Source organism: Brienomyrus brachyistius, chromosome 17 (assembly GCF_023856365.1).
Source record: "Brienomyrus brachyistius isolate T26 chromosome 17, BBRACH_0.4, whole genome shotgun sequence".
Taxonomy (NCBI): Eukaryota; Metazoa; Chordata; class Actinopteri; order Osteoglossiformes; family Mormyridae; genus Brienomyrus; species Brienomyrus brachyistius.
In genome coordinates this window covers 22894189-22903902 of record NC_064549.1, presented here as the reverse complement: position 1 = coordinate 22903902, position 9714 = coordinate 22894189, and positions in this window count along the sequence as shown.

The following is a 9714-nucleotide window of genomic DNA, read 5'->3' as shown; positions in this document are numbered from 1 at the left end:
TTTTCCCATAGAAATGAATGGACGGTCCCCATTTAGATAGGAAGACCAACTGTGTATGTGTGTGTTTTTTGTCCTGTGGACAACTGAGCAGGATTTGGGTTTGTGAGCAGGAGGTCTTCTGAGGATGGTAGTGTGAGGTAAGAGCAAGACCTTCAGCCTGCCGCCTCTGCCTCGCTGGCGATGCCGCCGCTGGAACGCCATGGGATTATCTCTGAGGCGGATCCTCCTGTGCCGTTGCCAGGCCTGTTCTTTGCAGATAGTGTGGGGGGCCGAAGCTGGGCCACGACCCGTCACGATGGAGCTTGCGAAGACCTGGCGGGGGGGCTGTCTGCCCCCTCAGGGAGGCTAATCTTTCAGGGCCTCTGCCGAGCGTCACATCACCACCTGCATCGAATTCTGCCGTTTCACAGGAAATCACTCTGAACCAATTCTGTCCGTGCTCTTCCCCTTACTTTTAGGTTTGCGTGTTCATAGCTTGCTCCTTTATGGGTTTATTTATTTATTTTGGTTTGGTGAAGATGTTTGACTGTTCCCAAAATGAGCCTTTGTGTGCTATAGTCTGATAACGGGCTCTTCTAGGCTGCTGTAAGGAGGGTTCTTGTCACAGTGAAAGGTGAGTGTTGAACTTGTGAACAGAAAGCCCTCAGGCTCTGAAGCAGGAATGTTACAGGTGGGTGATGGGATAGGTTCAGCATTTTTTATTTTTTTATTTATTTAGGGAGACTGCTGGAGGGAGATGAGCTGGGTGGCTGAGCTTAAGGACACCTACAGGACGCCTTTTGTCAGGTGACTGAGGCATTACTCCATCTACGTCCCAGACACGTGCATCCTGCCACCTCCTGGCTCAGCCAGAGATCTAGGGTAGGGCAGCAGTCTGTCAGAGGTGTTCCATCGGTTTGGTGTGAGTGTTGGGGCCTCCAGGCTCCATTCCCCACAAGCACCTTGGTTTTTTTCCCTCATATGCAGTTTTACTGGCTCCAGAGATTTTCGAACACCTCACAAGGGTCGTAATCAGGCAGTTGAGTTTAAGCTGGTCCATAACTAGTCAACGTCAGCCTCTATAGAAAAAGCAATATGAGCAATGCTCTTAGTTCTGCCTGGAAATGTGAACCCCTCACACAGCAAAGAATGTGCCGGCCAGTGTACCTGTATTTCTGATGCTTCTGTGTCAAGGCTGGACTCTTGCTCACCCCCCCCCCCCCCCCCGATCTGCTGTGCATCAGGAGTCGCTGGGATGCTCGAGATCAGGTGCCACGGCCCTTTGCTGCAGCTTGTTTCAAGAGCTCCTCTGAAGATCAAAGTTGATCGAGTCTTTTGTACTGCGCTTTGGAAATTGTCAGATATATAACAGAGGCAGTTAGTGTTATGAAGTCCTGCTGTATTAGTAGGGGAACCGTTTCACATTTTGGTTTTTTTCGCTGTTGCCTCGAGTCTGTCTGGCTGTGTGCGTCTGTGACTGTCTGGCTCTTGTCTATATGTGTGTTCACTGTGTCTGTGTCTCTTTTTGTGTGTGTGTGTTTGTGTGTGTGTGAGAGAGAGAGAGATTTCTCCCCATCTACCATATACCCTCTGGCGGTTGGGGCCTCAGATTACCTGGGGAATGGAAACACCCAAAGACTTGTGTCAAAATATAAAACAAACCATTTCCGTGAAACACTCCAGTGCATGACGTGCTGACGTGTCAGCAGCCGATGACACATATCGGCTCCCGATTGGGCTGTTAGTCTCCATCCTTTGTTCTGTCGTGACTGATGAGTATGCTAATGGACGGCCGTGGTGGGAGCTGGCTGCCTCGGGGCGGCTGCGGGGTCAGCCTCGGGCCAGCACCTGTGACCCGGAGGCTCTGTGGCTTTGACACCTGCTTTGGTCCTGAGTGAGTCTGCTCTTGCTGCCTTTTAGCTCTGGGAGCCACCAGCCAATGGGTGAGGCTGATGACGTCAGGCAGTTCGCATCAGACAACCTGAAATGATTGTGTCTGGCCACGCCCCACCCGCCCCCCACTTCTGGTCTACTAACTGGATTCATTTACAAATGGCACTTAATTTTCAAGCCCAGGCTTGTCGCTCCGTCGCTCTGTTTACACTGCAGAATCAGAGGTCCGGAGATATATTTTCTGAGCAGCGCTTTCACGCCAAGTCAAGAGACCTGGTAGAAATGAACTAATTTTGTCCATCCTGGCTATATCTCCCTGGATTACAAATAGGTGTGTGTTTTTTTGTACTGGTATTTGGCCATCTCCGTTGTTACAGTGCTGATCCTAGTGCTGCTCGGGGCCAAATATCTCAGTTACGGCTCTTAAAAGCACTGCATTCATAACTAATCTCATGAACAGTTTTTTTTTTTTTTTTTTTTTTTTTTTTCCCCTGCTGCAGTAATTAATTGACTCAAACGAAATGCTGTGAATATTGACAGCTCTGCTGAAGTGTCTTGTTTTTTTCCTGGGTGATTTTCATTAGTGGCTGTTGTTCTGACAGGTATATGTGCAAAGTAGCTCTCTGCTGCATGGAGATAGCTTAGCTTAGCAGCCCCGCCCATTTTGTCCACTTATCCATAGACGCTTCCAGTTCCTGTGAAGGGACATTGAAAGAGAACACTTGGTCTGTACCTTGTATTCAGATCTATGAACATATTCCTATCGATGTCACAGTGGCAAGTCAGCTTGTTTGTTGTTCTTGCTCCCAACAGCGAAGAACCCTGAGTAAAAGGCCAAAAAGGTGGTGGGGGACAGTGTGGGATCTAGAAGACCTTCTGTCTGCTAACTTTATTCAGATGTGAGATGCCCATAACAGTGCATTACAATCAGTGCGTTGTGGGAGTATGCGTGCCTGTGGTGGTGCAGGTAGGGGGTGAGATCCCCTCAACGACTCCACCCCAAAACAGCTGGCTGGTTGGTCCATGCTTCTGGGAGGTCTCAGCTGTGGTGGAGAAAAAACGAAGCAGGATCTTCCGGATGCTGTGGTGTCATTCCTCTCTGCACACTGTCTGGTTGTGGATTTTATAAGCTGACAGAGGCGCGGAGGGGAAAACGCCATTGATCTTATTTCTGCTGAGGTCGATCTTGTCAGCCGTTTAGAGTGCGTGAAGCGGTGCTTCACAGGAAAGCTGTTATTGAAGGACAGCTGAACGACGACACCTCTCCAGAGCTCGTCCACCTTGGAAGGGGGGTGAGAGGGAGCATCGCGATCGTACGGCGGATCCCGCCAATGAAGGCGAGGGGTTCCGCGCTTACTTCCATTTCTCAGGAGCCGTGACAGTGCTGACAGCTGTGGGGGGGTGGGGGCCGGCTCACATCTTGAACCCTCAGGAGTTTTCGAACCAAGGCACAGATAGTAAAGTGGGAAGCGGGAGAGGGTAGCGACAGCCGAACAGGGCACCCAGTGTACCTGACAGAATCGTCACCAGCATGTCATTTTAGACGCGCGGCATGGACATCGAGCACAGCCCCCAGGGCAGCCGAGAAGGCCTCTCCTCACATTGACGGCGCGGAGATGGCGGCCTCTAAGGGAGTCCCAGTCCTGTGCTGAGCTGAGTGCTGTGTTGAGGAGCCGCGGATGAGGCCGTGTTCTGCAGATGGAACTGTGCTGGAGGCTGGAGTTTCTCACACTGCATTAGAGAAGTGGCTGAGTTCTTAGAAGCCTTTGATACTAAAGTGTGGGAAAGTTCTTTGGGAAGGGAAATGAAACAAAACACTCCATTTCATTACTATTCCATACCTGATTCTTCGCAGCTTCCTTCTCTCTTAGTCATTTCTGTATTGTTGATACCACTCCCCCCATAGCTATTTACCATATGCAGCATTTACCTGAATTGTGTCTGTATATGGAATGTGCAGGCATGTCTGTACCTGTCTGATTATGCTGTATGTATAAAATAAAGCTTACAGGCTGTCTTTAATACATGTTTACAGTTTCTTGCCTGTGATGTGTACTATTTCGGGCTGGGAATCCAGAAGAATGCGGTTTAGTGCTTCACTAGAGAGGGGTGGGTGTGTGTGTGTGTCTGTTTTCAGTGCTTAAAGTTCCTGGTAGCACCTGCCTGGCTTCCAATTCAAACGTTCTAACCTTGGTATCACTTCATTTGCACACCTTGTCGTGTCGTTTCCTTTCTGCCTTGTCAGGTCTCGGAGTCCTAAAATTAGCAGCGCTAATGCGCAGTGTGATGCGCCCTCCGCCGGGTGCCTGTTGCCAGGGGTCCGTATCCGGGCCTGCCGGTCAGCATCGCGCTGTTGCCGTGGTTGAGTGATGACTCAGTGAAGGCCCTGTCATCCTGTGCGCTCTGCTTGCCTACAGGTATCGATTGGGCTGCACTCAGTGATGGTCTCAGATGGCTTTTCGATGCACCACAGCCCCAGTGAGAGTGCACCGCTTGGGGGGGGGGGATGTTTGACTGACTGGCAGGCAAACAATAAGGTGTAATGCTGATGGACTGTTCAACCGGTCAGTGCTGGGGCGGGGGGGCTCCGTGTGTTTGTGTGATGTTAGGAGAGACGGGGGGGGCTCCCATGAGAGAGCATATATCTGTTAGCTTTCTTTGGACAGAGTTGTACTGACACGTGCATTATTTTTTTCTTGGTTAGTGCATCTGCTTCCCCCGACCGCCATGAAAGGCACTCGGATCTGATTGTCTTACTTAATTGGTGATTTTAATTTTTAATTAATTAATAAATTTTTTTACATCTGGTGTGTTGGACCGGAGCCTTGACTGCTCATTAGCATAAGGCCTCCATGGGGGGTGATGAGTTATTCACCCCCTGTGAATTTGCCCTGCCCTTTGCCCCTCCCTCCATAACTACAGCTCTCCCTCCACCTGCATTAGGATGGTGCTGTATGAGTCGGTTTCTGCTCCGGAGCTGCACTGGTTGGTTGATTTGATTGATCGTCCCGTGTGCTGCGTGTGGCCGGGAGATAGCGCTGGGCTCCCATTCACCGAAACCTATAGGGCAGCATCCCTTTCAGAAAAGCAATTAGGCAGAGGAACGGAACTCGGGCTCATGCTGTCAACATCGCCTTCACACTACAGGCTGATTTACTGCCTTTAACACCTCCTTGCTTCATTTTGAGATTTACATTGTAATTATGCTGAAGCGTCTCCCTGATCCGCAGTGATGATTTACTGTTTGCTTTTCTCATCCTCATATTTGCCCCTCATGTTTGACGCTTGGTGTAAACATTTCAGTGGTGGCTGTTTCCTTCTCCTGCAGCCTGGTGTCTTAATGCCTGGGGGGGGTCTGTTCAGTAGTTTCCTCTCTGGCGTTCATCTCAAAGGCGAGTGTGACGTGTGCAGGTATTTGACAAAGCAGGGGATGGGGGGGGGGGGGGCAGGCATTCAAATCTTTATGGCTCCGTGCAGCCGTTTATAGCTCAGTCATTTTTGGATCTATACCCATGTGTAGAAGGTTGTGGGTTCAGATCCTGTGGCCGGCAGAGTAATCACTTCACTGTTGGACCTTTGAGCAATGCTGTTCCTGGAAGGCCTGTCTTCTCAGCCTGAAGTCATGGGCTCAGCAAAGCCGCGATGAATTTCTTCCCTCCATTTTCCCACCCATACAAATTCTAGGGTCTGTTTAACTGTGTTGCCCTATACAGACCTAGCAAGGAAAAAGACTGAGGTCATGGTTTTAGATGCTTTAAATAAAACTTTGTGGAAAGTCATGCAGGTCAGAAAAAGAATATTTTTTCCTTCCACGCTCAGTAATCCACGTTTGAGCTTGCTGGCTTGTGGAGCAGCCGTTTGTGAAGTCATGAATATAAATGTTATCATGTCCTGTGAGCGTTTCGGACTTGCCGAAGTTCGGCACATTTCAGTTGCTCCTTGTTTGTGCCAGTGAGGAACGGACTGTCTGTCCCTCTTGGAGCAGTTTTCTGCCAGTAAGAGGCCTCACTGCACACACACCATGCCATCGAAGATCCCGAAGGGGTCGGACATTCCTTCAAAGTGTGTTTGTTCCTGAAAGTCTGTCTGCCTGCGTCTGTCTGTTTGCCTGCCTGCTTGTCTGCGTCTGCCTGTCTTTCTGTCTCTCTGTCTGCATCTCTCTCTCTGTCTGTCTGCCTGCCTGCGTCTGTCTTTGTGTGCCTGTGTCTGTCGCTCTGCCTGGTGATCAAACACTTCCCCAGGACACGCTCTAATTCCGAGTTGAATGCCATTTAGGCTGAGATGCACAGCCACATGCGTCACTGTTCCCCCACCAACCTTTTTATTCTGTTATCTAGCTGCACCCCCCCCCTTCCTGTCTGTGTGATCTCAGAGTAAAGGGGAAAGTAAGTTTGTTTGATCTGGCAGGCCTGAATTTAATTGACATGGTCAGGTTGTAGAAGGACGGAGGGAGGGCAAGTGAGAGAGCAGCTGTGGCCTTGGTCAGTCCAGGTCAGCTTGTGCTGTGCAGTGGAGAGGCCGCCTCTGCGATGTCACTGGCAAGCCTTCCTGGAGTGACATGTGAGAGAATCACTGTCATTTAGCTTGGCTGTAACTCACTACCTCCCTTCTGCTGTTTCTCTCTCACCTCCAGAATGGATCAAATTTTAAAATAAATTCTTCTTCTTAGATCTGTCATTTATCTCATCCGAGTTCCACAGTCTCATCTCTGCTGTTTTCCCCATCTTCTTTTTCACCTTCTCTGCCATGTCTTTCTCCAGCCATCACTTGTGAATGCATGAAACCCTCAGCGAGCTGGAGACTTGCTTGAGCTTGAGGTCAGAATGCCCTTTGGCCCCAGGCAATTGCTAACAGTGGTCATTATGATTTACATCTAGCACATCTGGACCTGGGACTTGTCAGCGAGTCCAGTGTACATCAGCCTGCAAAGTCCCCACCATGCATCCAACTTCTAGCCCAGTGTGATCACGTTATAACTGCAGGAACGGAACCAGCAAGAATGGTGTAATCCCAGTCTGCATGTGGTGTTGGGAGGTAAGGCGGGCATGGTGCATTGTGGGGTGTGCGAGAGGGCTGTGGGTGTACGTTGCTGCATTTTGGGAGGTGAGGCGGGCATGGTGCATTGTGGGGTGTGCGAGAGGGCTGTGGGTGTACAGTGCTGCATTTTGGGAGGTGAGGCGGGCATGGTGCATTGTGGGGTGTGCGAGAGGGCTGTGGGTGTACAGTGCTGCATTTTGGGAGGTGAGGCGGGCATGGTGCATTGTGGGGTGTGCGAGAGGGCTGTGGGTGTACAGTGCTGCATTTTGGGAGGTGAGGCGGGCATGGTGCATTGTGGGGTGTGCGAGAGGGCTGTGGGTGTACAGTGCTGCATTTTGGGAGGTGAGGCGGGCATGGTGCATTGTGGGGTGTGCGAGAGGGCTGTGGGTACCTGGCTTGTAATGGTTAATAGACGTTTCAGTGGGGTAGGAGTGAGTATTACAGTTTCAATCAGCGACATTTAGTCAGGAGCCGGTCCGTTCTGAGGCTCTTCAATGCTGTGTGACTCTTCCAGCATTGTGATTATCAGGGGGCATGGCCCTGGGTTTGAGGTGAAGGTCCTGGCCGGTGAGTTTGTCATGTTGTTGTCAGGATTTATGCAAGTGTTACTAGAGGGGCTGTTGGGAATATTATGCCGGTGTGGTGAAGGTTCTCTATCTCTTGTGAATATTATGTCCATACTGGTGGGGTGAGGGTTCTGTACCCCCTGTAAATATTATGGCCATGCTGGTGGGGTGAGGGTTCTGTACCCCCTGTAAATATTATGGCCATGCTGGTGGGGTGAGGGTTCTGTACTCCCTGTAAATATTATGGCCATGCTGGTGGGGTGAGGGTTCTGTACCCCCTGTAAATATTATGGCCATGCTGGTGGGGTGAGGGTTCTGTACCCCCCTGTGCCCAGTGTGACTTTTAAGTAGGGAGCTCGGTAAGCTCTATTTCAGTTTGTATGTGCATGAGTGAGGGTTAGTAATGTGGGTTCAGTCCTACATGTTATGCTAAAGCTGTTTTAATTAGCGTCCCTGTGTGTCCTCTGTAAGGTTGTACATACCTCAGTAGTTGTGTCATTGATTATTTACCAGAGTGTGGCGATGTTTCTCCGCCCTTACATTCAATGTAAAAACTCAGTGCAATAATTTGAAGGCAACAGCAGGAGAGAAACTCACTGCAGTCTCTAGAGGCAGAGGCTGATTTGGCTTTCAGGCTGACAGACTGTGGTTGTGTGCTAACAAATGTCTTATTATCGTTGTTTTTTTTTTATGAATTTACCGATATCTGTAAGGAAGGACCTGATTTGCAAAGTGATTTTAAATTGTTTGTTCATTAAGCAAAAAAGAATTTAACCAGTTTTGTATCTGCAAACAAAATGAAGGTCCACCAGATTAAAAACTCGCTGTCTTTTTGTGTCCCTGAGCATTCTTCTGAAAGCCTTCCACACCTCTCATCTGAGCACGTCCCTCCAATTGGATCCCGGCTCTCTCCTCTGAGAGTCTCCCTCCGATTGGATCCCGGCTCTCTCCTCTGAGAGTGTCCCTCCGATTGGCTCCCGGGACCGGGGTCATCAGTAGACGGATTGGATATTTAGCCATTGCAGCATGAGTGACAATGGGGGATTTTATTGGCTTGCTAAATTTCCCAGAGCCCTGATTCGACTCTGATCTCCTTTCGCGACTCCCTATGGGGGGGGGGGGGGTCTTCAGTGTGCTAATGGCGTGTGACCTGGTCGCCACTGTTGCCGGGGCCCATTGGGCCACGGGACCTTGACATGTTCAGCGGCGCAGCTCAGCCCACAGTGCTTCTTCAGCTTTCTCATTCCAGCGCTCTCTTCTCAGGTCGGAGGCTTGTACCTCCTAAAGAGGGATGTTATCAGCCCCAGGACCCAAGGGGGGTGTTTTTGCGTAAAGAAAAAGATGAACATGATTGTGCCCTGGGGGGGGGGGGGGGAGCAGATAGCAGCTTGCAATATTAGATTTGTGATTGGCTGGGGAATGAGGGACTGGGGGTGCGCCGGATGGAGGTACTGGCTCGGACAAGGCCGTTTGGTCTGGTGTCGTGTTCTCCTTTAATTATTGGACCCCTCAGTGCTCTGTCCCCTCAGCATGCTTTCCTTCTTTCGCTTTTTAATTTTTCAAATGCCTTGCTTTTTAATTAAACTACATGAGTTTCAGAGAGATTACAGACCTGCCGGCTTTGCATGTGAGTGGAGCCCGATACGCTGTTTGCAAGCACCACTGATGCACTGAGCTCATCTGTACGGCAGCCAGTGCTCGCATCCTGGAGTGACCTACAGAGTGAGAGGATTCTGCACATGCATGTTTCTGCACGTGTGCGCGTGCGCCTGCTGTGTCCTCGTCGTTCCCCTTCCTTCTGCTCAAATTCTTCTGCTCACTTCCCCCATGCAGCCATGGACAATAGGCCGGACAGGCCACAATGTACCATGCAAAGCACAGATAAATATTTCAGGATCTGCTAGATTTAGGTGAACGGAGAGCCGCCCAGGAGCTGGACCAGCGCTGCTGGCTGTGCTGTCCACTTACTGAAACAGCTCTGTACTGTAAGTGGACCCGGCGCATGTGATGGCTGAGGGCTCAGGTGATAATCAGATGTACTTTTGGCCTTATCTGACCAGAAGCTCAGACACACAACACAATGTGAAACAGCTGGGATGCGAGTCGGCGGCTCTAGCTGTCATATGCTTGTGGAAGAGTGTTTCTCCTGTTGATGAGGAGGACCGGTCTATCCCTAGTAAGTTTGCCGGGATACTGTTCTCTGGTGAGAAGAGGGAACCCTATATGTTTCTGCCTTTCA